The following is a 25,537-nucleotide window of genomic DNA, read 5'->3' on the forward strand; positions in this document are numbered from 1 at the left end:
TTCCAATGCATTTCACATATCATCACTATTTGTGGTAAAAGATATAGATACACAAATACTCCTTTTACAGGCACGTTTGGAAATAAAATGCTTAACTTGTCTTTCTAATCATTCAGAAAAACAACCTAGACAACTTTCTCTTTAGTTTGATGAGGGTCCTATTATGTGATGTTTCACAAAATCATCAGTAATACAGAAATGGAGAAAAATACAGCATATTTGTCTGCGTCAACACAGAAAAACTGTAGCATGGCCAACACTGCGTCACTTCCAAACCCATTAGTCTTAGGACCATTCTTTCTCTCTCATTTTGGTGGTTACAAGAAACTATTACCACCTCTGCCAATACCTTGTACTAATTCTTTAGCCCTGTTAGTAACAAGTTGTAAGCAATATTAGACCTTAAACTACTGAAGAAGACTTGCTATTCTGACCAACAGAAGCACAAAATCAGATAAAAACTATAATTCTGACCAGGGATTGTTTTTCCTGTGCCACACAGGAAGGTTTCTGATTAACAAGCAGAATGAAACCAGCACCCCCACATCAGAATAAGAACGTTAAAATTCGACTTATCCAAAGCTCACTGTGTTTAAGGAATGACATCCTTCTCCAGCCCAGTTCTCTCTGTGCACTTCTCTTGTTTTCCTTCCACCTGACCAAGCAGCAGCCAGGTGAGCCCACTCACCGTTTTGATAACAGCACAGTTTTACATTAGCTCAGCTGTAGCACAAAACTGTAACCTTGAGTAGGTCTACACAGGAAGGTAGACTCCATAAAAGTGTTTAATCAGCTTAAAACTAGTGGTCTAGCTTTTATATAAATAAAAATATGTCCTTATATAAACAGAGTGCTTTTCTAATACTGCTGTCAAATTTAACATTTTTACATGGTGAAAACTCTGACATATATATGACAGATCATACACATTTTGAAACCCTGCTGAAAAAAAATATATCTCCCTTTGATCTGAGTTTAACCCACGTGCTGCAATATTTGAAGTTTCCCACATTCTATGTGAGATAAAACAGCAATATAACAACCTCGCTATATTTGAAAAATAATAATTAAAACAATGACGTATTACTGCAAGGGGAAAAAAAAAAAAACCACTATCCAGTGAGATTATCAAGTAGGGTTTTGTTGTTGTTGTAGTATTTCCTGGCTATTGAAAATAATTATTGTGATTACATTTTTTTTTTTTTCAGATTAGGATTAAGATTTAGACTATAAAATACAAGATTAAAAGAAATAAAACATGTTTTCCATTGTTTTCAATAAACATAGGATCTTCAAATTTTCAGGGCCTCCGTGCAGATTCTATTTGATTTTATCATTATGATCTTTATGCACTATCAATGTGCTTAGGAAACTAAAAAGTACCAAAGTAAGTCACCACATTAAATTTCTAAACTAACCCTTAAAATCTGACTAACCCATAAAACAGGATTATGGGGAGCAATGTAAGGTAGACACATGGACTGTCTGAACTAGACAGATTATAAACCCACATACAAGGGGTGGAAGAGGAAGATATGGAATATAATGTGGCAAGAATAAACTACAATAAACTAGACTCTACTGTTCATACCTCACCTATAGCATTCTTACTTGTTTTGCATCTGAAATACTACTCCAGGAATGAGAAGAGCAGGAAAATCAGGCACTCTAAGAATAAGAGCCAACCCATAATAAATCTTGTACGTTAATTTTTGAATCTGCACCTTCTTCCTGTTCAGTGGCTGAGCTCTGCACACAGCAGCTGTTCTAGGACCATTCTAAATTGCAAGCCTTCTATCACAGGCAGAGTAAAGAGAATAAAGAACTAAAATACAGTCAAAACCAATCACTTCCTTGCTTAACTCGCAAAGTTGGTACAACGGTTGTGTTGTGTTAGTTACTGATTGACTGCTGGCTGGAGGGCATCATGGTCTGGGCTAAAGCCGACAGAACAACAAACAAACATGCTGTAGAAAAAAAGTTTGCGTTAGTGGCTGGTAAGTGTGCCTCACAGCATTAATTGCCTTTCAGTAGTTTGTTATAGATGAAGAGGATGCAGCATAGCATCACGATAGCATCATCAGTGATGAGCAAATCAAACATGATAACAAGTGGCAGTTGTGAAGGAGAATAACGAGAACACGAGATATGCATACAATATTTATTTTCTGTAATCTTTTAAAACAATCACTTCTCTCCAATACTAGCTATATTATGTTAATTAATGTTACTAGAGCTCACAGCTATGGTATTTCTTGGCAAATTGTATGAAGCAGATGTCTAAGCCTGAAGACACTAGCTTCTATTTTTCCCCCAAATAGTGAGCTGTTAGCATTCTTTCTGCTACTAACATATTGAAACCTGCTGCCATTTTCTCTCCTGTTGTCTACTGTTAAATCAGAAAATACATTGTTGGTTGGGTGAGAGGGGGTAGATATGTTGGTCCAAATTGAGAAGAGATTTATTTAAAAAAAAAAAAAAAAGACATGAATAGATTCTATTTCACAGCATTGCCACCTCCAAAAGAATACACTGTGGGAGAGGATGCTGGAAGTATTTTCAGCAATCAATGAGGAAAAAAGGATAGTGCGTAGTAAGCACATGTAATAGGGTCAGGAATACGTCAAAAGAGATGTTCTGTTCCATGTCTTGATAGTTTCTTTTGTTACTGCTAAAGCTAGTTAGAAATTGAAAGCCTGTATTCCAAAATTTTGATGTTAAAGGTTTCTATTAGGAGTATCCTAAGGAAATCTTTTGATTATTTTTCCAAATAATTATGATTTCTCCCCCCCCCTTTTTTTTTTTACATTCAGAAAACTGTATTTACTAGATATTAATTCTGTTTATTGAGATTTGGTATATACAACAAAAGCAAAACATGACAATTTTAATTTGTATATCAAATCTAATAATGGTAAGTCCTTGGTTCTATTCTGAAAGCTTAGGAACTGTGAAAAACGAGTTTACAGAATGCTTTGAAAGAAAGGGCAGAGGGAGTGTAGATGATTTGAAGATAAAAAGAGCTGGGTAGTATACATTAAATCCTCTGCACTGTAATATAAAAAATGTTTATTTTTTAATATTATTTTAAAAAAAATATTGCATTGACTGATGGCATTTCTCTGAGTAAAATCAACAATTGCCAATGAAAAGTCTGTTTTATGAAATGTCTCTCAAGCTGAGAGGACTAAATCATAGTGAGAATTAATCTCAGAAACAGTTAATTCCTTGACCACTCCCCTCACCCAGGTGGCAGTAACAGTAACTGTCCCTTATTGCCACTACCATATTAGGTCTGTAAATGCAGGCCATCACTCCTTGATGAAAAGCATGTTCAGCAACTTCGCACAGTGGTCAACTGAGGGGATCAAGCACAACATGGAAAAACCAAGATATGACAATAAAAGAGCCAAACCTGAACAGACATCACTCAGCTCAGCTTTTTTGTAGGTCGGGTCTGAGGAAATTCAGCACGCAAACTGAGTTCTCAGTATATATTCCCAATTCAATTTTTGTCCAGCTTTTCCAGATAGAATAATAAACATGATGTTGGTAAACCCTTACTTCTCCATCAATTACCACAGAAAGAACATGCATAACACTGCCTATTTGTTTTTGAAATTACATTCTCAGATGTGTTTAATGAGGAACTTTTTGTGTGTCTCAAAATCCAGTGTCAGACAAGCGATGATACAGATCACCGTGCCCCAGAACGCATCAGCATCCTGCTAGAAAAGCCTAACAAACAAAACACATCAGCAAAACAAGACTCATCAGTAGTACTGAATAGATGCTTTCAACTATGTTGGCCAAAAAAATCAGAGGAAATAGATTTGTTTTTAAAAGTCTGCAAACTTGACATGCTAGTTTTATAACACTAAGCTGTTTGGAATCATGCTGCATTATTTTAGCTTAGATTTGCCTTACTGGTCTTTACAAGGCAGAGAAATATTTGCAAAGAGAAATATTTCCAGTTACAGAATACGTGAGAAAATGATTACTTGGAAACACTAAAGCCAAGTTAGTTGTTTTGTAGAACTTTGGCAGAACTGTCAGTGACACTGCATTCAATTCTGGGAATTTGGAATTAGAAAGATAAAGAAAGATATAATGAACTCAGAGAAGAGCCGCTGGTAGAGAGAGGGAAAAAATAAAATGAAAAAACAAGTACAGTTTGGTGAAAAATATGGGGAGATATAGAAAAAGTATGTTATCTGATAAGTTGCTTCAGATGTTTGACTGTTCTAGTCAATGAGTAGGGCTATTTACTATTGGGAAGTGCACAATTCAGAGTAATCTGGTGAAATTTATAAATCCCAGAAGAGGCAACAGATTAGAGAAAAAACAAATCTATTAGACAAATCCTCCCAGGTCAGCTGACTTCAATCAATTCAAAGATAGGTTTCTAGGCTAGGCACAAGGCTAGAACACAGCAGTTTTGGACTCCCTTACCAGGTCTGCTATACATATCACATCAGCATGCCCCAAAGTGGCTCATCTCTCCTTGCTCCAGTTGTGCTTTACTAAAACAGGGATAGTGGTACAGCCACTTTCTCATTCTTTGTTTCATCTATTTAAACTGTAAACCCTTCAGGGGTAAAATTACTTCTTGCTATATGTTCATAGAAAACCTTGCACAGTGGGATTGTAATTTCAGTTGAGCTCTCCAATTGCTGCCATAATACAAATAATAAATGATAATGTATTAGACCACCAACGAACAGCCCACCAGTTTAATAAATGTAAATCCTCACTTGAGATAGTTAAATCTACTTCGGACTTTAAAAATATATTTCAGGGAATAATCCTGTACCAGAAGGGGCATAGCTGACCTATTTTTATCTCTATCTCCATGAATCACAGAAGTTAAAATGGACGTATTACAGTATCAAATGTCTATTTTGAATGATATAATAGAAGGAGAAATCTTTTGAAGTTCCTTTACTTTCAGGCACAGCTCTACATATTAAGCACAATGTAAGGTGCTTATCTTTGAAATATGGAATAAAAGCTGTTGACCTTTTAAACATGAAATCTTGGGGAGCTTTGATATGGCTTGGTCTAATTATATTACAATGGTTAGAAGGTAATCTCTTATGTATGCTGTCTAGACACATCATCTCTTATCAGAAATCTCAGGGAAAAAATTGCACCTATAGCAAAGCAGTGATGTAGCAATCTTTGTTGAAAGACCAGGATACCATGGCTTCACAACAGACAACAAGAGATGCATGACATTGCTAAGCAACGCTATGAGCTAGTGAGGTTTTCTCTGGCTTCATATGGTGTGGTAGTTAAGGAAGAAAGAGCAAGGAAAAAAAGGACAAAAACAACCAAATGAAGTGAATAGTGTAAGAAAGAAAGCAAAATAACAAATGCGGAAAAAAGCAAAAAAAATAAGTGTAAATTAGTAAAGTAATTGTATAGTATCAAAACTGTTTTTCTAGGAAAGCCATAATGTTATCACTTTCTAATTAAGAAGTCATAAAAATCAATATGTTCATCAATGGATCTCTCCACCTAAACTTTTATCATCCTATTTTCCTCTAAAGTTTATAATCACATACGGATTGGACAATGCTTCTTGAAGTAAACTATGCTTTAAAGGAAATCACCATTTCTTAAAGCTCTTCTCCTGCAGGTAGGCTAGAGAATGTTTGAAAACTAAACAAGTGGGCTCAAAAGTGATTGACAAAAGGTTTAAGCATTTCAAAGAATAGAACAATCTGATAAATGGTGAAAATGTTCTCTTCTGCAGCTCGACAAGTTATTTGCGCTCCAGAAAGCAGAGCTTTTCATTTGTCCCCATCTTTTCCCTGTTTAAGGTTAATTCTCAGATGATGATAACAGGTTTGTGTCTATGAATAGACACTCCCAAGTTTTGTTTTCTTCTTTTAATAGAAATGTTTGCTACTGCTAGTTTAATCTCCATGCAGTCAGTGCTGTTAAAAGTCTTCCCACCAAAACAAAAATCCAGCAAATAACTTTTGAAAGTATGGCTTGAATTGTTCCTAAATATAATCAAATGCATGTTCACTTGCAAGAGAATCTGTTCTAGAGCAAAGTTATTATACCATCATGCTTTCAACTGAATTATAATAGTGCATAAATTCAATTTTCTAGATGAAGTCTTCCAAATCCCTTCCCCAACTCCGATTATTCTTCAGTTCTTTCTAAGATCCCTAGTCCTTGTGCAATTTTTGTTTTCTGCCAAAAAAAATGGCATTTGGCAAAAGATTAATGAACAATTCCAGTCGTTTCTCTCTTATTCAACATTGAGCAGGTATATTGTCACGTTCTCTACGTACAACTCCTTTCGGGAAAGTTGTGTTTCAGGAGTTGGAAAAGAGTGGATGCTCCAGATTTACCTTCAGACTTGATTTTCCATTGACTAATTCCCAAATAAACTAAAGTTAGCACACAAACTACAGAATTGTGATCTCTTAACTCTTTTACAATAACTTGATAATATCATGCGAAAACTGATGAATGGTATTTCCCATTGTGATCTAAAATTGTTAAAAGGACTATCCAAATTAAACTATTTAAGATGTCGTTATAACTATTGCATCTATAATCATTGCACCAGACAAAACAGAACCATGTCTCGCAATTGCTCCTCCAGCTGACAAACATTTTTCAATAAATAAAAAACTTAGCCATTTAAAAATAGAAACCACAGACTAGAAAGCAAAGTATCTATTTGACAGAGGAGTTCATGCCTTCCTATGCTATTTTAATTCAAGTAAGTCTAGAGTTTCTAGTTTTGTAGTGTTTTGTAAACATAGGGTAAGAACTACACAAAATTAACTTCCTCAAGGAAGATTATCAAGTACAGACTAAATAAACCCCAATTTCAGTGTCACTATACTTGCTTTCTATCTGATTCATTAATAGGAGCAAAAGTAATCTTGGTAAACAAGCAACAACTATAAGCAAACTCTGGGCTGCAAACCTGTAAAATAATACTACTGATGAAATTGTCACTTCCTGACTATTATTTTTGCGTGGGAAGACTGTTTTTCTCCACAGTTTTCTAAGAATTTTCAGTCTTTATTAAGTGCCTACAATGAGTAGCTTATTTTGCAGTGTCTGTCAGCCCAGAAGTTGTTTAAATACTCTTTCCATCTTAATGAAAACATGCTTCTTATCTTGTTAATGGCCAAGAAGCATGTTCTGTTAGACTAAAGATCTCCACTTACATATCTGGCATCGTTATACAGGATTTTAAATATGATGTAATTAGACAAGCTTCCGCATTATAGAGAGAATTGTTGAAAGTCCTGTCCCTCTTTCTGACATGCTTCTAAGCCTCTCCTTCCCCTAATACTGTGGGACATCAGGAAGTTATTCCTTAATAAAGTCCAAGAATTACATAAGAACCTTGCAAAATATTTTAGCCACTTTGTTAAAGGTACTCTCATTCAGTTTTGTGAATGAGAAGTGGCTTTCGACCACACGAGGGAGCTCATATTGTTCTGTTATGTGCAACTGCAACTGTGGAGGCTCACAAGATAATTGGCTTCAAATCCATTTGGTTTAGAAATGAGAAAGGTCATCAGATATATTTTAATAACCAAGTACAAATGCGAGTTTAAATTTAAATCAGTCTTAATTAAAGAATTTTTCAACAAAACCACAATTGTTCCAGATTTTGTTCAACAAAACAAAATGCCATGTTTTAACTATATTTTTTAAAAGAAAAAAGATTTATGCTTTATATCTGCTACTTTTCTATGAGTAACTCTGTAGTTTCAGTGGGACTGTTAATGGAATGGTAGATCTCTATTGTTATGAATAATGGCTGTGAAATTCATCCTAGCTCTATACATAATAATAATATACAAATGCTAATGTTCCTAGAAGAAATCTCAGACTCCCCATCAAGCTCTACCTTGTACTAAATGCAATAGTAGTGACAGTAGTAGCCTTCTTTGAAGGCTTAGAATACTCTGGAGCCTCTTACCATCAAAATGGAAAAAAAATACCAGAAGAGCAAGGTGAAGAAGAAAAATGAGCTTGGTCTTAAGACAGAAGGCATCAGTTGCTGTGTCTGCAGCCAAAAAAGACCTACAATTGCAAAACCCAAAACAGAGAAGCTCCAGGAAACTGTGAAACAAAGATGCTGGAAACACATGAGATGTTAATTATATTACCAGAATGTGTCCTCCATGACTGGACTGTTTCCTGAAGACTTTTTACTAATACTTAGACCTGTAGAGTTCTAAATGGCCTGAACTATGTGGCATTCATCAGTTCCAATGTTCTTCAACTCCATCGTTTAAAACTTCTGAGATTTTTTTTTTCTGGAACTCAGTCTTCTCTTTTTTTTTTTCTTTCCATTTTCATCTCATTACTTACAGGCTCCATATCTTGACAAACAATCCCTCTCACTTCTTACTGCCTACCTCTTTCAAATAGTAAGCCTTGTTATTTTATCTGCGCACATCCACAGAAAAATAAACACACACACACACTTGAGGGGCCCTGGAGCTGATGATGATTGTAGCCGGATATTATAGCCATGAAATGTCAAAAAACTGATTCAAGCACAAAATTAAGTAGGGGAGTTTTTTTGTTGTTTTGTTGTTGTTTGTTTGTGGTTTTATTTGTTTGTGGTTTTTGTTTGGTTTTTGCGGGTTGTTTTTTATCATTATTATTTTGGTGAAAGAAAGTATTTCATGGATGGCTTGAGATTAAAAACTTTAAAATTTTGTCTGAGATCTCAAGCATTGCTTATGTTTCACTGGCAATAGTTCCCCGTGCAATCTAACCAGTTGCATATGTGTTCAGAACAAAAGTGCAAACATGCATCCTTTATATCGGTATATTTTAGATACTTGCCTGTAACTACTCCTTTCTCATGGTTATTTCAACCACTACTAGAATTTTCAACAGGATAATTTATAAAGAAGAAAAAATATCATAAGTATTGTTTTCTGTACAGATGTGTTTCAATGTTATTTAAACATTTTTATATTGGTGTATGCTTTACTTTGAAAAACAGAGAAAAATAACAAGACTGTGGTCTACTGTACACACAGGCGTATCCACAAGTTGTTCCAACAACTTGCTATAACATAACAAACATTCCTGAAGCATGTATGTAGATCATTAGTGGTTTAAACTAAGTGCTGCTTATTGATTTTAAACACCAATCCTTTCTGCACACAGCTCTTGGCACATTCAACCACAATCCATTTTATCCCCAATAACTTCCCTGAAGAAAAGTGTACCACCTCCAAATTTGTACTATTACCATTACTGAATTGAAAAAATTATTAAAGACATGAAGACATGTAACTCCATGCAGATGACTTAGTGTGCATCGAATTTGTGCAGAACATTTTGCTACACTGCAAATCTATACACGTTACTTGGTTTTATTGTGATACAAATGTGATTAAACCCCTCAGCATATTTCTCAATTTTTTGTGCTAATTTACATTTCAATTCTGTTGATGTCTTCTCAGTAAACTGCAGAAAATCAGATATGCTTTTGTTTTATAAAAATGTAATATATCATTTGTAACTTAATAAAAGTGATGCATACATTAAAAAAAAAAAAAAAAGAAAAAAAAAAGGGGAGTATACTAGCAAAGAAGTCTCTACTTTCTCTTCACTCCAAATTAAAACAGTAGTTGAGGAGTAAAAAGAAAAATCTTATTAAGGTTAATGCTATACACATTTATGTAATAAAAGCATAGCTGACCTTTTCAAAGTCCCCAAAACTGCCAGCTACTGTAAGGCTTTCCATAGAGTGCCTGCCAAATTGACAGAAAAACTGGCCACCTTCCTACAGTTCACATCTGTGTTCAGTTTGCACGCAGCAAGAAGAACGTAAGACATCAAGTATATTTGATTTGCGCCAATCTGTAACATTATTTCTGATGAGAAATCTACTTTATAATGAGAAAACAACAAAACAGGTGATCAGCATTCTTGATTGTTAAGGAATATTTTATGAATAGTAGAGCAGTTGAAAATAGAGCTCACTTCTGCATATTAAAGTCAGTTAAATCACTTAACAATGTCTGACACAAATATTTCCAGTACAGCAACACTAGAGAGAAAGTGCCACATCCAGTTTTTTACTGTCCTGTGGCTTGAAACCCAGTCCAAACATGGAAAACACTTGCAAGGCATGGCTTCATTATCAATTAGCATTTAATGACACAAGCAAACCACAGCATGAGCTGGCAAAAGAGAAAGTCTTCTAAAGAAAGGAACAATAGTACAGTAGTCTACTATGGAGTATGAATTTTGCAGTTGCTGTGTGAGATCTTCATTACAAGGCATGATCTTGAAAAAATTCTGATTTTTTAATGAATGCATTTGTGTTAGCTCACCAGACTTTTTTCTATAGCTACACAGCAGCAAAGAATCAGTTCAACCCAGCATCTAAAGCTGCCATAATACTCATGATTTGCTCTGAGACACAGCTGTTTAAAACAACTACCACGACAGCCCTTTATGTCCTCTCAGAGTTCCCAATTAGAATCTAACTACATAGACAGTCTCACGTCTCCCTCATCCTCAGCACATCTGGCTTTAAATGTGAGTTTACTTTCTTGCAAAAGGAAAAATGCTTGTTGAATTTAGGTAACTGCTGACTCAGGATGAAGCTGTGTCATGGGTGTAGTGCAAAGACATGATTCAAATACGTGATTCAAAACCCTTCTTATAGCAAAAAGAGCTATGTAAGAACATTTAAAACATTCTTTTACATGTTTTAATGGCCTTAACTATTGGTATCTCTACAAAGACCATGTTTACTCTAAAATGTTTTCCATATCTAAAAGAGTGCTCAAAGCTTGACCAACAGTAATACAAGTTTTCAAGCAGTGTAGAGTTGCTGACTCTTGATTGTTTTGACACAACCTGATGTTTACTAAAGTCAAAATTGCCAAAGAATTGTCAATTGCATTTAAGATACAGGGTTAATAAATAAATCAGCATACGAAGCCCTTACCTTCCGTGCCCTAGAGACACTCCATACCACGTGTAACATCAATACTCTAATCCCAGATGTCTTTGGCAAAGCTGAAGAAGTTGCACTCTTCCTTTTGGGTCTCTTCTGTCACCTGGAGAGACAGACATAAAATGAAAAAGTATTTCTGATTGTGGGTTTTCCACTTGGGACACCCTAAACAAAATTTCCCATTATTAGGTAGGAAATCACCACTTTTTGAAAAATGAGCTTCTCTTTCCGTTTCCCAAACTGAATACATTTACACTCACTAATTCCACATTTGGAGTCTAGCCACCACTACCAATGCTAGTGTTTAAATACCAGTATAACACTTTATTTATTTAGGTTTATCATGAGAATTAAATTTTATATCTTTAGTGAAGTGGTTGAAATATAAAAGTTCCAACTGCATTAAACAAATAAACATGAAATAAAAACAATGTAAATCTATCTTGATACCAGCCTTGACAATTGAAAACTTGAGAGAAGATTTGTTTCGATGGTAATTTCTTGCCCTTTGTTTAAAAACTTGAATAGAATACACCCTGCTCTTGAAACTCATTCTTAAAAGATTTAACAACAACAAATGGAAAAGCACTAAATTAAAAATCAAGTATTTTCGTGAAATCTGTGTGTTTTGTTACTGCATCAAAAATGAACTAAGGATAACCCTTCTCTGTGGAAAGTACAAAAAAAAAAAAATCAGTATATTTTCATTGGAAAATAATTCAAAGAGGAACGCATCTGTATGCAAATAATGACTTTCATTGAACACTTCTTTTTTTAACCCTTGTTCTAGCTTTAATAGTTTAATTGTTTTCAAATAAACTTTGTCAAAGAACAAAAGGAATGTCTACACTTGCCCTCACTTCAAAGGATAGCTGTTCCCATGATTTCAATGCTATTCTAGGCTAGTGTTTAATCTAGAAGAGAGTATCTCATATGAACATAGTCAGGATATCACTGGAAGATATTCATGTTTTTGTATGTGTCTTTAATGGAGAAAGAATTAAAAACACTCTTATGATTTACAGTTTGAGGATTTCATGTTGAACATGAATGTCAGCCCACAAGCTTTCTCATTGCAATTTAAATATTCCAAGGTAGGATTAATTTCCACACTTTGTTTATTTTCCATAAGGTTAGCCTCTACTGCTCTTTGACAAAGATTTTTTTTCTTCATCTCCATACAAGAAAAAAATAACAACCAAAGCCTCTGAAAGAGAAGTGGGAATATCAGTCTGTCTGTCTGGGACTCATATCTAGGCAGAGGATAGAATCAAAACACATTCATGACAGCAAACTCAAGGCAGGACACCAAGAAGCCAGACATGAGGAGTCCGCCATACATCTAAAGAAAAGGAACAGAACAACCACAGTTATTTTACTAGTTAAGCAAATGCAGATATTTTCCAACTTACATTTCTCTGACACAGTGGTCCTGCTCCCACAACAAACCTAATTAACTATCAGGGAAATATGAATCAGCTCACATTTTCTGTGACCCTCAAATAGATTGCAACATGAATCTGCCTAATGTCAAGTTTTTTTCCCTGCGGCAGCATACATCTCTACATATCCTTGTTATGTTCCAGTGCTGAAGTAAAAGTGGTGTGAAAACGAACAAAATGAGTTCATTTCTGGCTCTGCCATTCTACTCTCCACTTGAGAGAAGCTTGAGGCTTTTTGCTTTGTCTGGTTGGGAGAGCTTACTTTCTATAAAGTAAAAGCTGCTGCCAATTAATAACCAGGACAAAACTTCACAAAAGTAGATAGGTCAAATAATTTTTTTTTCATTTCATCTCAATTATTCTCATCTCCTTCAGCTAACTCTCAGATCTTACAGGGCACTTCAGACTCAAATATTTGGTATGGAAGGGCAAAGAAAGAACTGAATGTGACCTACCAGCTTTTTCCAGACTCACTCCTGTCCTCACTCTTGACTCATTGCTCTTCCTATATTACAGTATTTTCACCTAGTTTTCCCATAAACTCTTGCACATAGGCACAACTGCAAGCTAGTGAGTTAGGAACTTAGGAAGCCACAGAAAAGGAGGCTAGTGCCAACATTTGTGCTGGTTTTTAAATGCCAGAACACTAGAACAGAGAGAGGCAGATTGCCATGTCAGGCAGAAAGCAAGTAAGTCCCTGGAGAGTATTTGACAAACATTAACCTTGGTAAATTGGACTACTGAAACACACTTTTAAAGATTCTAGCATCTGTTTCAATGGATATTTGCATTTGTAATATGGATACCATCATAAACATAACATAGTCCATATCTAAAACAGCTAAATAGTGATTAGCTTCACTACAATCAATAAATAAAAATACTAAAAAAAAAAACCACTAAAATTAAAAAATAATATTTCTATTTTATAATTTTAATAACCAAAACTAAAGTTAAAAACAAACAAACAAAAAAAACGAAAGTTACATTTACTTCTGGTATGTGAGCAAATGATGTACAAAAAAGTAGGCATCTTAGGCCTGTACAGTACACCCAGCAGCACTGGTTTCTCAGCACAGTCAAAGAGCTCTGGAGAGATTGGTTCTTAGTATGGGACAGGATCTGTTTCTGTGTTCACTCATGCTCTCTACTGACATGACCTGCAAGGTGAAATTAGGGACAGTACGGCTGCCATCTGTGTGCAGCTGCCCTTCTTGGACTAAGAATAAAATGTGAATTTAGCAAAGAATAAAGATGTTTTGAAAAGGTTTTGCTGCATGAATTTGGTTCAGTTGCATTCGCTAAGACAGGGCTGCTTCACAAAGTCCATTGGACCAAAAGACCATTTGCAAAAAGTAATCTAAAATTTCTCTTTTAAATATTTACCACGTCATTTAAATTGTCTGATGCTCAGCTTACACAGATGAACAGCACTTCATGGCTTAGGCTAGTAATGAACACAGTAAGAACATAAATACTTTCAAGCGAAGTGGAAAGTCCTCCGTACACCTAAAAAAATAAAATACATCCCTCTCCTCACACATAGTCAATTGGCCAGCTTAGAAACAACTAAATTTCTTTACCTCAAAAGAAGCCAAAAAAAAAAAAAAAAAAAGATTAGAGGTTAAAAATCTCAACACGCTTTCTCTGCAATTCTCTCCCCTTGTACCTCTCACTAAGAAACTTCAGAAAGCATAGGCTGGAGAAGGAGCATTGCCTCAAAGTGCAGTTACTGAGCAAAGATTCTGGAGAGCTTTGGTCATCTCCCAGGTATGCCACAAGGCTTTTGTGTGCCCCTAAGTCAGTCAATTTGTTTCCACTGACTTCAGGTAAAAGCATTTATCCTATTTTGACTCTACTCTTTATATATAAACTTGAACTACTACCACCTTCATTTCTTTGCTTTTTCTCTGTTCTGCTATTTCTAGAACCAAAATTAATCAAGTTGGGTATTTCTATTATTGTCCTTTTGGATGTTTTCCAGTAACAAAGTATTATGTATAAACACTCATTGGTGTTGGTGGCTCATAGTGTCACAGTTTAACACAAGGCCCCAGTTGCCATAAAATCCTGTTATAGAAAGCACTATACACACCAGTAAAGGTGTCTAAAACACTGTAACAAGTCATCAAAAAAAAGGATATAAATAGCTCAAAGGATTAACAGAAATTTCTTGCATTAACCACAAATGTATCCAAAAAACATATGATACATGTCTCACATAGGGGGTGGCATGCGCACTAACTGACTGTTCATCGCTATCGCTTTCAGAGATGCTTGTTGGTAGACTTGGCAGTAAGTCTACTAATTTTTCCTTTGGAAAGCTAATTATCTGACTTTGCTGGACACGTTCTAGAAAGTTTCCAAGGTTTTTGGTTGTTTTAATCAGACACTTCTCTCCTAGACATGTTCACAAGCAGGTTTGTAAGCTGGAGACCACACTTGAAACAAGGCACTTTCTCACCGTGACGTATCATCTCTTCACGCTTGCATCACATTTGCATTTTTAGCTTTATCCTAATGTGCATTTAAAATCAGCTGTCATCTTTTCAGATTTAATATTATTCAGGTGCATAATTACCTATAGTGGATCAGGTCTCTGGAGTCCTCAACGTATTTATCAACAACTTCCACAAGGCTTAGGTTGTTGTTTTAATTATATTTTATAATTTAAAATGTAGTAAATATTTATATTATATATGTACTTAAAGGCACAGAGGACATTTGGGAAGAAACCAAAGTTTTTTAATGAATGTTTAACATTAATTTTATACTTAAAAATATGTCTTCGTAGAGAAACCCATGCTTAGCCAAACACACAGCATTCTAATTTATTAGAAAGTGCTTTGCTTCATTTCCTGTATGTAATTACTAAAAGTGGTCAGAAAGCTCATAGAGAAAAGAAAAACTATCTACCTATAGGATGAATATCTAACATATTATAAAATTTACTTATTTACTCTGAATTACCATGAAAGAAATACACAAATGCATTCAGATGGACTGAAATTTGCAGTGGCAACCAAAATGGATAAATAGGCACTTAGGCACCTATTTTAACAATGATACTGTAACAGAAACATTTACCACACCAAAAAAAAAAAAAAAAGACAAAAAAAAAAAACAAACACACATAATTTTATTTTATGAAAGCTTAGTGTAATAGCTACTTGAAGAAGATAAATGGAAGGTGGCTGAAGAAAAGTCATGTTAGGCAGTACTGGAATGGATTGAATGTATTCAATTACTGTATCTATTGTTGAAGCAACAATAACTTCTCTAAACTGATTAATGCAAAATCTAAAACCCAGCAATGTCTAAATAGCACCTGAACAGCTTTATTTATCTGTTTGTGTAAATATGTGCAGGCATGTTGCCAGTATTCAAATATAAGCAAGAATAAATAAAGAATAAAGAATAATCTCAGCTCAAACCTAATGATCACTAATACACACAGACTAAATATTGGAGAAAATTGTTACAAAAGTTATTTTCTATGACTAGCTACAATGCACTACGAAGTTTCTGGGAAGATTCCAACTCTTTCAGTTTATGGAAGTCAGCAGCAATTTTGAAACACTGGGAATTGGATGTACACAGGGGGCTTGAATTATAACTACCTGCTTTACTTTTGCTCTGTGTAAACAGTGCAGTGCACGTCATCTAATCCTTTGGTCACTTTGAAGCAATCTATTTCTTTTTGTTGCTCTTGAAATCTGGAAATACTTTTGACATAAATGTTCATGAGAGGTAGGGTAATTATTTTTTCAGTGCAGTGCATTGTATTTCAGCAAGCCTATTTACATTCTCTAAAGGTACCTGCATTTAAATCCTTCGCTATGTGTGGGCCTCAATCACAATCATGTATCTAATTACTGTTGCTTCACAAACAGTTCTGTCACAAACCCAGCAGAGCAAGCATTGTCTCCCATCTGTTAATCACCATAACATCTTCGTACAATACGCTGAGGTAGGGTTTATGTCTGGGGATGACTCTAGCTCCCTTGTCATTTTAAGATTTAGGTTTTCAGAAACCTGCCAGGGGAGACGTTGCTTGGCCAGTAGTGTGTACCTGTCCTCAAAAATAATGAAATGTATTGCTCGCTGGGGTCTTTGCCAAGGGTTTAATCCTTTTTTTCTATTTATTTAAATAGTTCTTATCACTAGATATGCAGGATGAACCCAAATGAGTACAAACAGAAGCCAGATATATTAGATTATTTTCTTGATAAGCCATTGAACTTTTAGTTAGGCCCTTGGCTCTGTATTATTCTCCTGTGTAACCCTAGATGCAGAGCTTGAGTAACTCGTGTAAAATAGAACAATACGCCCCTTTCTCAGCACCTAGCCTATGCCTGTTCACTTCAAAGAAGGAACTGTCTTCTGTTCAAAGCCTTCTTCTCCCTGTATTAATAGTGACCTGACTGTCTTCAAGAAAATACGTCAACAACATTCACTATCCATATTGTGTTACACAGCACCAAAGTGAGAAGCAAACTTCAATCACTAATAATGCATATATGGCTTTAATGTGTTTTTCTTCTGTAGGTCAGAATTATTAACCTCATTTTACAGATGGAAAATCAAGATGAGGAAAGGGAATGTCATCTCCTTTGCAAGGTCACTCAATGTATCAAACTTGGTATGAGCTCAGGATTTTTTTGGGTAGCACTCGCTACTCTATTAAAGAAGGCAGCGCTGATTTTGATCATGTGAAGAATATCCTTAACGGAACTCATGAAAACCAAGATTCAGTGCTTTCCTAACACAAAATTCTATCAAGAAACACTTATGTCACATGATAATAGCAACTAATAATGAAAATACCAAAGTGACAAAAATAGATTTTGTCATAGTAAATAAAGTCAAGCTGTATTGTAACAATTGTGCACTTATTTTTGGAGACATTTCAAAAAATATTCTCCTTCTTACTGATGTCATTGCTTTTCTTGACTTGTGGGATGCCATGGTAGAAAAAAAGATAACTAACTGAAGCTTCAGCTGTGATGGTGCCTTAGATTATTGATGCATGGTTCTTACTTCTCAAAGCTCCCTGCCAAAATAAACCACAATGGAATGTATCTATAACAATAGATAAAATACAAGAACTGTACTGTGCATATTAGGATTGCTTTCCACCCAAAAGAGTCAAACTCAAAATGCTTAAAATTAAGGATTTCACAGTCACAATATTTGTTTGTTTCTTGGTATTCCTCTTACAAAGATACAAACAGATGAGAACATTCATGATTTCCCAACTCTACCATCAAATGCTTTGCAGAGACCTTTGACTATAAGCTTACGTGGGAGTAAACTGAAGAGTTACTTAAATAGCAGTGCTGAACTTAACAGCTCAGCAATGTGTGAACATTCTTTAATCTTGATCCAATAGTCAAATCATGGCCAAGATAATAGCAGCATGGGTTTATTTTGTATTCATTTAAGGTTTTACACTAGTACTGGAAAAAAGCCACTTACAATACTCTACCATAAACACATTCTTTTTCCCTCAATCTCAACATTCACCTCTCCTACCTCTCTAAATTTTCAGACAGAAAAGCAGAACTTTCATTACATGCCAAGGATAGGGCTCCATGAATCTCCATCTTGTCCACCAGTGTCCTGTGAAAGACACCATGATGCTGTGGTTGTAACCACCAATACTAAAAGAAAATAATGGATTGAGGAGGAAAGCAAGGGAGAAAAAAAAATAAAGGAAAAAAAGGAAAGCAAAATTGCCATTTCACAGCAGGATTCCAGGCATATAACCACTCAGCACATGCCATGTGGTAAACGACAAACATACTCATGAAGGGCATAAATATGGATAGGGATTTGGAGAACAGCATCATTAAATGTGTTCTGCCAAACAAGCGATAGTCTTACTAGGAAAGAAAGAAAAAAAAAAAAAAGAAAAAAAAAAAAGAAATCTTTAATCTTTTTAGAAGTCCTCAGGAATAACTACAATTTGCCAAAATTCAGATTTCATGTGAATCAATTGTCAATCAATTATAATAATAACTGAATATGATAAAGCAGATGACTTTTTCTCAATCATAAATTTGATACATAATTATATTCTTTCTTATGAGAAAAATGGTAAAAACATCAGTCTGTAGGTAATTCAAAATGTGTCACATTCTCTCACTATGTTCATGTAAGTATGCTACATAACAGTTTTGTTCAATAACGTTGGTGTGTCCAGCTTTATCAAAGTGAAAATACATACCTTTACAGTACACCCAGACAGGCCCCACATTCCATGCCAATGATTAACTCATACCCAAACTGAAAGAAATTCTGTTGGTAAAAAGCATGCCAAACTTTTTTCTATTACATATACACAAGACTATAACAGAAGGAAAAAAATAAAGGCTCCACTTCTTGAGAATGTACTACCCTAGCTCTATTTAACAAATTAGTAATTAAAAGTACTTAGTAAAAGTGCAGTGTTGTGTATCAATATTTCAGACAGGGTAATCAGTATTTCAGAGTATGCACAATATATGATGTAATGATTCAATGTAATCATCGTGATTATACATGAATAGGAAATGGGAAATATACTGCATTTTAACAATATTCACTTCCTTTCCCTCACGTTTTTTCTCCACAACATTGGAATAGTATCAGATTTATACTTGAATTTTTCTTACACAGAATAGATTCATTTATGAGATCACGTTTTTTTCCATAGCAACCAACCTTCATGTGGGAGATTCAAGATGTGTGAGCTTAATCACAGGTGAATAGGAGCGGGAAATGTTAGCGGTGTTGAGAAGGAGAGGATGGCATAGATCTGTCTAGTCCTCTAATCTAAAATTGCTGTGAAATTCTGTAAAATATCAGCTTTGGTAAACTCAGAAATAAAAGATACTTTTCTCATATTCATTATTCACATAATAAGCCAAAGCATGATACGTGAAGACAGAAACTGTTTCCCAGCTTCCAGAACATGAGGAAATTTGATATCTCATGTGTTTTCCTGTGGTGTCATTTTAGTCAGTGTTAAAAATCAAGCTGCATGTAAAACTACTTTACACAAGTGGAAGCCACAGACACATTTCAACTAAAGTCACCTTTAGCAAGCAGAATGTCCCTCTGTGCACAGGGCCCTGGCTGGCAGATGAAGGCCTACATCTAAAAGAAGGCTACGTCCTACAGACCACACCAGAACAAGGAAAACTGGGGAAATGCAACTACTCCTGAAACCCCAGCTTCTCGTTTAGTAACTTTTATTTATGTGGGGCCTGTCTGGGTGTGTAAATGCTACAAGCTGAGCGCAAACACAGGGCAGTGCCGACAACATTCTGAACACAACAGAACTCTTCTGAAAAGTTCAACAATGCAACAAACTAAAACAAGCCTGAAGAAAAGCTTCTAAATCAGTACCACTGATGAGACAGATGTATAAACTGTGGAAATTAATAGCCAACAACCACAAAGGAGAACTCCGAACTGTTAGATATGTAGAGAAATTCATTTACCATTAGCATGCCTGACATGGTGCACGCTCGGTGCTCCATACAGCAACAAGCCATTCCAAAGAACAAAATAAAAATAAAAAAGTATCTTGAATTACTCTAAAAATGTTTCCCCCAACGTACCATAACGGTTTCTCAAGACCAAAACTTCAACCCAGGCAGCGTCACTGAATGTCCTTGTGTGCCGCCAGCCCTAGGACACCCGCCACGGGGCAGGCGAGGAGGATGGCAAGATGGCGCCCGGCCGGCCATGTTCTGCCTCCTCAGCGCCGGGCAGCGTTTGAGCTGCAGGCCCAGCAGCCTACTCCACACGTGGCCCCTGTGCAAGCAGCTGGCAGGCCGCTTCCAGGCCACCGGCCTCTGCTCGGCAGTGCCTCTTTTGTTTATTTATTGTATTTTAGTGCATTTTTAGTGTGTGCACCTGTAGGAGCATGGACCTGCAGAAAAGAAATATTAAACTTTTTTTTTTTTTTTTTTTTTGGCTTCCAGAACCGGAAGCATGGGATAAGCACCACAAGACAGGGAAACTGTTCCAAGAGATAAGTGTTGAAGTGGATTATTCTGCTTCTGCAATTGTCCTTTTTCTTTGTAATGGGCTGACAATCAAAAAAAGCCCTGGTACAAACAGAGCCAGTGTCAGCTCAGTTACCAACGTTGCCCTGCTGCAATTTGAGGTCCCATATGTTAAATAGGCTTATAGGAAGTTGGGAGAAGTTGAGCTCAATTTATAGGATGTTGATTTAATAAAGATTAAGTTTTCAGAAGCCTGCATTGACCTACCCCTAGTCTCAAGCTGGCCAGCATGAGCTGCTAGCGCGTGCTGCCACATTCACCAACCTTTCCAAAACAAACAAAACCAAGTCTCATTCTAGTAGCACAAATGAATCAATAAAAACTACTGTGCTTTGTTGCCATTTCTTACAAAAGTGTTGTAGATATGTTTTAGTAAATATTGACATATTCACCTTCCCTAAAACATAAATGGAAAAAATCCTTATAATCAGTCCCTTTAAGTAAGCAACTAAATTCTAAAGCCAAATCACTGTTTTCCTTCCAGCCATAAGCAGAGCTACTAACACATTTCATTAAATAGACAGAAGGTGAAGAGAGAGTGAAGTGACAGATAAAATAAAATGAAATGAATAGTTTTCAAATTTATTTAAAACTTTTGCTCTTCTCTCATGCCTGTAGAAGGTGAAAATAAAGGAGATGTAAAAAGAAAGAAGCTGCTTAGCATCCTCCCCAACACTATAGGAAAATTACATGTTTCTTCCTGAAGAGGTATTTTAGCACAGTAGGATGTTCTTATGTTGTGACAAGATAATGTGTGTGTAAAGCACTCCTATAATTTAGCTGTCACACAGATGCGCCTACTCAAGTGCATGTGTGTCAATGGAGAATTAGCTTTGATCTGTAAAATACATCAGATGGTTTCTATTCCTTACTCTGAATCAACTCAGTTTGATAAGAAATTAATCTGACCATCTTTCTTATAGCTATTGTCAGAATGTTTAATCTCTAGAACTGATGCTGTGACTGCATGCAGCTGTATATAGAGTAAAAACCTAATGTCAACACAGATAAAAATCACTTATTTATTTATTTATTTATTTATTTATTATCTCAGCACTTTGTCTTAAGAGCATACTAGACATTTAAGGGCCATCAGGGTAACAAACCATCCAGCAAATTTTGGGGCAGAGAAAAAGTGTAAAATTTAATCCTGAGCAGACACTGAACTGTGGAACTGAGAAATATATTTTCAGTAACTTTTGTAATTTCAGCATTACTGAACCAGATGTGAAAATGGAATGATTTTTATGACTATTCCTGCCAACACTATAAAGACTGACTTAAACTTGCAGTCATGCATCTATCTCCTCTCTCATCTAAACATCTGCAAGTTTAAAGAGGCAGGCAGGTATGTATGATGATATGGATCCTTAAGCACATCAGCAGAATACAGCTTAAACTGCACCTGGTACCAAGCTTTTTCAATATAATGGTTTTTCTTTCAAATACAATTTAATTTCAGCCTGGACTTAAGTTCTTCAATATGTGCTTCTTCAGACAGTCAACATGCAAACAGAAAGCAAAACTGACTAAAATTTCCAGGAATAAGATGACGAAGAAAGGAAAATGATATGCACACACTATAAAACTAGGGTGAAAATTTTCATCTATTTTGAGGAGTTAGTATCCTTTGAAGTTGACATTTGCTTTGAGGGACTGGGATCTGTCTCCTACTTTCCTCATTTACCTCCTGCACATGCTCGCTTAGATACTCAAAATGCTTACTTTAAGAAATTCCAGTGCTCTTTCTACATTGAGCATGTTTCAGCCTCTGAAGTTTAGCTGCTGATGAAATTCATCTGTAATTTTTCATTTGGCACATGGGAAAAAAAGGCTAAACGTGAAATCTGATAAAAATGTCTGCTTAAATAGAGTCTTAATCTCAAGTATTCCTCAATGCCATGTGCACTGTAGCACTCCAAAGTCTTACCCCTAGGCACAAACAAGTCCTTAATTAAGAATCTAGTGGAAGAGATAGCCTTCAGTCATTTAATGCAGCACAAAAAAAAAAAAAAAAAAAAAAAAAGAGAGAGAGAGAGAGAGAACCCAGGATGACAAATGAAAAACATGCCTATACTTGGTTTTAAAAATAAATACACCTATATTCTCACTTAGAAGATATGCTAAAAACAGTGAAGGAAAATTTAGGGAAAAAAAAAAAAAAAGAGAGAGAGAGAGAGAGAATACCTGCACATAGATGGGTTATTTCAGATTCTAGTGAAACCCAGGTGATAGGACAGAGAAAAATGAAGTAGTAATAAAAAATTTTAAGCCTCAACTTATGGAGTGTAGAGAAGAACAAGAACTGGGTAACTGTGGTGAACAACCAGAGCCAAGTCACTTGGACAGGAGACAGGGAAGCAAGCAACTGAGTCTCTTCTCTGCCTACCCATGTCCATGTATGTGTGTGGGTAGCTATTAGTTGTACTTCTAAGCAACAGTTACATGTCTGAACATAAAAATAAATCTAATTCTGACATTTGCAAAATATCTTCTAAAAATGAGTCTCAGACATGAAGAGGACGCAGACAGTTATGTCTGTAGTTTCAGCCAGACAAGGGAGGGAAGAGCAGTGTTTCACGATACAGCCTTCAAGATTTGTTGCAAAGCCACAGGAATCAATAAGCTTTGTCATCAGCTCTTTGCTCAGGGAATCAGCTCTTCTCCAGTGTTCTCAAGTCAGCTCACCTCTATTTTCCCAGTGATACCAGGTTCTCCTAACTGCTTATCTGCTTTCCCTCAGGCATCTGTGTACTTCCTCCTTCGCTTAGCTAGGAAAACCCTCCCTGCAGAAAATAAACTACCACCCCCTTGTCTTCTTCAAGTTCCCCCTTCACCATCAGACAGGTGGCAAATGCATAGACTGTTGGTGGTTTGTTGACGACACTTTTCTCCCTCCCGGGAGGAAATAATTATTTTACTTTTCTTACCTTCTTTTTTTTTGCCTAAAACCTCCATCTCCTTTGTTCCTTTGAAAACAAAACAAGCAATTGGGAACAAAAATCCCAAGGTTTACCTTTTTTCTTTCTTTTTAAACTATCCTCCTGTTTCGGTGGTCTATCATCACTGCCTTTTCAGATGATTTTTCTGAGATTATGGACTTCAGACACATGCTATCATTATTAAATGTGAGTATAAAATACAGTAGATGGGATTTCAGCTTGATCTGTATTCCTGGCGGCAATTGTTTTAAAGGACTAGTAGTAGCAGGTGTACACAGAACTAAATTTGAGTAGGATGAGATTTGTTGTGAGAAAGAAAGTACCAAAGTGGAATGCAAACCTGCTAAAGACTACATTTTTGGCTTAACCATGAACAACAAAAATGAGATGGCTAAAAATGCATGCATGGACTTTTGAGTCCATTAAAAATGCAGCACTGAAGTCTGCAGAAGTTTATTATATAGAAACTGTAGGTTTGTTTCTGGCTTGAAAAAATAGAAATTTGCAAAGCCAGAATGTGAGTAGGCAGAAAAAACTTAATAGATTTGTCCTCAGAATACATTCAGAAAGAAACTTGTATACCTTGTCATATAAAGAGTTTAATGGCTTTCAGACACACAGTACTGTCCAATAATCAAACAGAATTAAAGTGCAATTAATTACACAGTTTGAAATGAATGTATTAGTTACTTGATGGTACCCTAGTAGACTTCAAGCTGTATAACCAAATTAGAAATTGGAACCACAGCACAGCACGACTTGCTATATGCACAAATAACAGACAGGGGCCATTAACTGCCTTTATTGGTTTGCATAACAAGAATTCACTGAAGAAAGAGCTACAAGTATGTGAATAACATACTGCAATGAAGGTGAAAATAGGCATTCCTTACTCCCCGATGGAAAGGTAAGTGCAGTAGCTGAAGAACTAATTCCTAGGGCAAGAAAAATTGGGCTAACTACTGAAGTATAGAAAACATCAAATAAGCACTGTTCATTTGATGAATGTTTGAAGTCACCATATGCAAAATGAGCCAGTCAATATTTTGCTTCAGAATGTGGAGTGTCCTGACACATTTTTGTTGTTTTAGGCAAAATAACACATACATTCAGCTATTTTATAGCCAATAGTGAGCAAAGAATTATGTTGACGTTTCCAAATGTTTCATAGCATCTGATGGACAGAGAAGTGATGAACGATACCCATCCAGCTACCTCAAAATAAAGCAGACACACATGCATCCTGTACAGAAAAGCTCATCAGGACAGGGGAAAAGAATGGACTTCTGGACATGACTTGAGAGCCTTACAACAGGCCGCCACTTCTGTGCAGCCAGGAAGCAGTGTTCTGGTACTCATCACACTATTTATTTATTACTGTCATAAAATAGGATTCAGAGGATTTAAAATTTGACAGAATTACATACCACAAATCTTTTACAAGCAGCAATATGGTCTATAAATTTCTCTTACTTATACAACTTTTCTAAAAATAACAAACAACACCATTTCGATGTAACTTGGAGATTGCCACTCAAGAATGTCCTTCAAAACAAAAGTTTTAAAGACAATTAGTGCATTATAAATACTAATTCACTGTTTTAGAAAAAGGGTAGACCTGTATCAAATGACTGAAAACATTAATAAACTAGATCAAAGTATATTTCTATCCATAAAATTTAAATGGACAACGGTATAGAGACATTTCATGATATTGTCATAGTACTGGTGGAAGAAACATTACAGATTAGCAGGAAAGACCACAGTTTTCCTGTAAATGGATGACAACAAAACTACCCATTTCCAAAAGCTGACAACTGGAAATGCACAAAGAAATCTTCAGTCATCTTCTAGGCAAATTATCAGGGAATCAATTAGGTAGACTAAAGCTATTCCTTGTTAAGCATAATTAATTGCACAATTCCATGATACTCATAAGCAACATTTGCTAGTAAAATAAGACTGCTATGAAAGAAACTTCTGTTCAGCGTCTAGTGTTGTGCTAGACATATCTGCAGTGCCAGCTATCTTAATTAATAATTATAATCTGACCTTAATTCACATCATTATAGAATTTTTGCATTAACATAAGAGATAGAGATTTCTTTCTGACAA

The 25,537-nt window shown here is 35.7% G+C and overlaps 2 long non-coding RNA genes across 6 annotated transcripts in view; one reads left to right on the forward strand and one right to left on the reverse strand.

Annotated features, from left to right (window-relative positions):
* LOC106033823 (uncharacterized) overlaps positions 1–25,537 on the reverse strand; it is a 223,072-nt gene that overhangs the window by 194,147 nt on the left and 3,388 nt on the right. For all 5 annotated transcript variants that reach the window (XR_010831929.1, XR_010831927.1, XR_010831925.1 and 2 more), the window contains exon 3: positions 10,973–11,084. This is a non-coding gene — a long non-coding RNA (uncharacterized lncRNA). The remainder of the gene's footprint in view (positions 1–10,972; positions 11,085–25,537) is intronic.
* The window catches only part of LOC106033866 (uncharacterized), a 61,306-nt gene that overhangs the window by 22,954 nt on the left and 12,815 nt on the right, over positions 1–25,537 (forward strand). The window lies entirely within an intron of this gene.

This window comes from Anser cygnoides, chromosome 5 (assembly GCF_040182565.1).
Source record: "Anser cygnoides isolate HZ-2024a breed goose chromosome 5, Taihu_goose_T2T_genome, whole genome shotgun sequence".
In the NCBI taxonomy this organism is placed as follows: Eukaryota; Metazoa; Chordata; class Aves; order Anseriformes; family Anatidae; genus Anser; species Anser cygnoides.